Genomic DNA, 4,210 nt, shown 5'->3' with positions numbered 1-4,210 from the left:
CTTCACCTCTCTTCATCTAAAAATCCGAACCCATTCTTCTTCACTCTTCTCCCCTTTCTTCTTTTACTAACAAAAAGGAATCTCTATACTGTGACATAGAGGATTCCTCTTCTTTTCTTGTTTTCTTCTCTTTCATATGAGCAGGAACAAGGAAAAAGGCACTCTTGTTAAAATTGATCCTGAACCTGAAAGGACTCTGAAGAGAAAACTAAGAGAAGCTAAATTACAACAATCCAGAAACAACCTTTCAGAAATTTTCGAACAAGAGAAGGAGATGGCAGCCGAACCCAACAACAATAATGCAAGGAGAATGCTTGGTGACTTCACAAAACCAACGTCTAAATTTGATGGAAGAAGCATCTCCATTCCTGCCATTGGAGCCAACAATTTTGAGCTTAAGCCTCAACTAGTTGCTTTAATGCAACAGAACTGCAAGTTTTATGGACTTCCATCTGAAGATCCTTACCAGTTTTTAACTGAGTTCTTGCAGATTTGTGAGACTGTAAAGACGAATGGAGTAGATCCTGAAGTCTACAGGCTCATGCTTTTCCCTTTTGCTGTAAGAGACAGAGCTAGAATATGGTTGGATTCACAACCTAAGGATAGCCTGGACTCCTGGGATAAGCTGGTCATAGCCTTCTTGGATAAATTCTTTCCTCCTCAAAAGCTGAGCAAGCTTAGAGTAGATGTTCAGACCTTCAAACAAAAAGATGGTGAATCCCTCTATGAAGCTTGGGAAAGATACAAGCAGTTGATCAAAAGGTGTCCATCTGACATGTTTTCAGAATGGACCATATTAGATATATTCTATTATGGTCTATCTGAGTTTTTGAAAATGTCATTGGACCATTCTGCAGGTGGATCTATTCACCTAAAGAAAACACCTGCAGAAGCTCAAGAACTCATTGACATGGTTGCAAATAACCAATTCATGTACACTTCTGAGAGGAATTCCGTGAATAATGGGACACCTCAGAGGAAGGGAGTTCTTGAAATTGATGCTCTGAATGCCATATTGGCTCAGAACAAAGTGTTGACTCAGCAAGTTAACATGATTTCTCAAAGTCTGAATGGATGGCAAAATGCATCCAACAGTACTAAGGAGGCAGCTTCTGAAGAAGCTTATGATCCTGAGAACCCTGCAATAGCAGAGGTAAATTACATGGGTGAACCTTATGGAAACACCTATAATTCATCTTGGAGAAATCATCCAAATTTCTCATGGAAGGATCAACAAAAGCCTCAACAAGGCTTTAACAATGGTGGACGCAATAGGCTGAGCAATAGCAAGCCTTTTCCATCATCTTCTCAGCAACAGACGGAGAATTCTGAACAAAACACATCTAATTTAGCCAATCTAGTCTCTGATCTATCAAAGGCCACTTTCAGTTTCATGAGTGAAACAAGATCCTCCATCAGAAATTTGGAGGCACAAGTGGGCCAGCTGAGTAAGAAAGTCATTGAAACTCCTCCCAGTATTCTCCCAAGCAATACAGAAGAGAATCCAAAGGGAGAGTGCAAGGCCATTGATGTGATCAATATGGCCGAATGCACAAGGGAGGAGAAGGACGAAAATCCTAGTGAGGAGGACCTCCTGGGACGTCTCTCAATCAAGAAGGAGTTTCCTATTAAGGATCCAAAGGAATCTGAAGCTCATATAGAGAACATAGAGATTCCATTAAATCTCCTTCTGTCATTCATGAGCTTTGAAGACTATTCTTCCTCTGAAGAGGATGAAGATGTGACTGGAGAGCAAGTTGCTCAATATTTAGGAGCTATCATGCAGCTGAATGCCAAGTTGTTTGGTAATGAGACTTGGGAAAGTGAACCTCCCTTGCTCATTGGTGAACTAGACACCTGGATTCAGAAAATTTTACCTCAAAAGAGGCAAGATCCTGGCAAGTTCTTAATACCTTGTACCATAGGCACCATGACCTTTGAAAAAGCTCTATGTGATCTGGGGTCAGGGATAAATCTTATGCCACTCTCTGTAATGGAGAAGCTGGGGATTATTGAGGTACAACCTGCCTTGCTCTCATTACAATTGGCAGACAAGTCATTGAGACAAGCTTATGGAATAGTAGAGGACGTGTTAGTAAAGGTTGAAGGCCTTTACATCCCTGCTGATTTCATAATCTTAAACACTAGGAAGGAAGAGGATGAATGCATCATCCTTGGAAGACCTTTCCTAGCTACAGCAGGAGCTGTGATAGATGTCAACAGAGGTGAATTAGTCCTTCAATTGAATGGGGACTACCTTGTGTTTAAGGCACATGGCCATCCCTCTGTGACAAAAGAGAGTAAGCATGAAGAGCTTCTCTCAGTTCAGAGTCAAGAAGAGCCCACACAGTCAAACTCTAAGTTTGGTGTTGGGAGGCCACAACCAAACTCTAAGTTTAGTGTTAAGACCCCATATCCAAACTCTAAATTTGGTGTTGGGAGTTTTACAACATTGACCTGATCACCTTGTGGCTCCATGAGAGCCCACTGTCAAGCTATTGACATTAAAGAAGCGCTTGTTGGGAGGCAACCCAATTTTTATTCATCTAATTTGTATTTTATTCTATTTTATTGTTATTTTGTGTTTTATTAGGTATATGATCATGTGCAGTCACAAAAAAAATATAAAAATTAAAAATAGAATCAAAAACAGCAGAAGAAAAATCACACCCTGGAGGGAGGACATACTGGCGTTCAACGCCAGTAAGGAGCATCTGGCTGGCGTTCAACGCCAGAATAGAGCATGAATCTGGCGCTGAACGCCAGAAACAAGCAACATTCTGGCGTTTGAACGCCAGGAATGTGCCTTGAGGAAAGCTGGCGCTGAACGCCAGTAACAAGTATGGAACTGGCGTTCAACGCCAGAAACATGCTACACATGGGCGTTGAACGCCCAGAGTGTGCATCATCTCGGCGTTTAAACTCCAGAATGGTGTGCAAAGGCATTCTACATGCCTAATTGGTGCAGGGATGTAAATCCTTGACACCTCAGGATCTGTGGACCCCACAGGATCATCTCAGGATCGGTGGACCCCACAGGATCCCCACCTAACATATTCCCACCTTACCTCCTAATCCTATAACACTCTTCCCCATATCACACTTCCCAACAACTTCAATCTCTCTTCCCAATTACCCCCTTCACCACTCACATCCATCCACTCTTCCCCATAAACCCCACCTACCTTTAAAATTCAAAAACACTTACCCACCCAAACCCACCCTAAATGACCGAAACTACACCCTCTCCCCTCCCTATATATACCCTTCCATTCTACTTCATTTCCACACAACAAAACCCCCTCTTCTATACCTTGGCCGAATCCATCTCCCCTTACTCTCCTCCATATTTTCTTCTTCTTCTTCTTCTCTTCTTTCTTCTCTTGCTCGAGGGCGAGCAATATTTTAAGTTTGGTGTGGTCAAAGCATAATCTTTTTGTTTTCCATTACCATCAATGGCACCTAAGGCCGGAGAATCCTCTAGAAAAGGAAAATGAAAGACAAAAGCTTCCACCTCCGAGTCATGGGAAATGGAAAGATTCATCTCCAAAAGCCATCAAGACCACTTCTATGATGTTGTGGCAAAGAAGAAGGTGATCCCTGAGGTCCCTTTCAAACTCAAGAAAAATGAGTATCCGGAGATCCGACATGAAATTCGAAGAAGAGGTTGGGAAGTCCTAACCAACCCCATGCAACAAGTCGGAATCTTAATGGTTCAAGAGTTCTATGCCAATGCATGGATCACTAGGAACCATGATCAAAGTATGAACCCGAGTCCAAAGAATTATCTCACAATGGTTCGGGGGAAATACTTAGATTTTAGTTCAGAAAATGTGAGGTTGGCGTTCCACTTGCCCATGATGCAAGGAGATGTATGCCCCTACACTAGAAGGGTCAACTTTAATCAAAGGTTAGACCAAGTCCTCATGGACATATGTGTGGAAGGAGCTCAATGGAAAAGAGACTCCAAAGGCAAGCCAGTTCAACTGAGAAGACTGGACCTCAAGCCTGTAGCTAGAGGATGGTTGGAGTTTATTCAACGCTCCATCATTCCCACTAGCAACCGATCTGAAGTTACTGTGGATCGGGCCATCATGATTCATAGCATCATGATTGGAGAGGAAGTAGAAGTTCATGAAGTCATATCCAATGAAATCTACAAAATAGCCGATAAGTCCTCCACCATGGCAAGGCTAGCTTTTCCTCACTT

At 42.4% G+C, this 4,210-nt stretch overlaps 1 non-coding gene across 1 annotated transcript; it reads right to left on the bottom strand.

Annotated features, from left to right (window-relative positions):
* Positions 1-673: 673 nt before the first annotated feature.
* Positions 674-777, bottom strand: LOC130937621 (small nucleolar RNA R71). The gene has a single exon (XR_009068831.1). It is a non-coding gene; the product is annotated as a small nucleolar RNA R71 (small nucleolar RNA).
* Positions 778-4,210: the final 3,433 nt, after the last annotated feature.

Source organism: Arachis stenosperma, chromosome 6 (assembly GCF_014773155.1).
Source record: "Arachis stenosperma cultivar V10309 chromosome 6, arast.V10309.gnm1.PFL2, whole genome shotgun sequence".
Classification (NCBI taxonomy): Eukaryota; Viridiplantae; Streptophyta; class Magnoliopsida; order Fabales; family Fabaceae; genus Arachis; species Arachis stenosperma.
The sequence above is the reverse complement of the archived record's forward strand: the minus strand, read 5'-3'. Positions and strand labels throughout refer to the sequence as shown.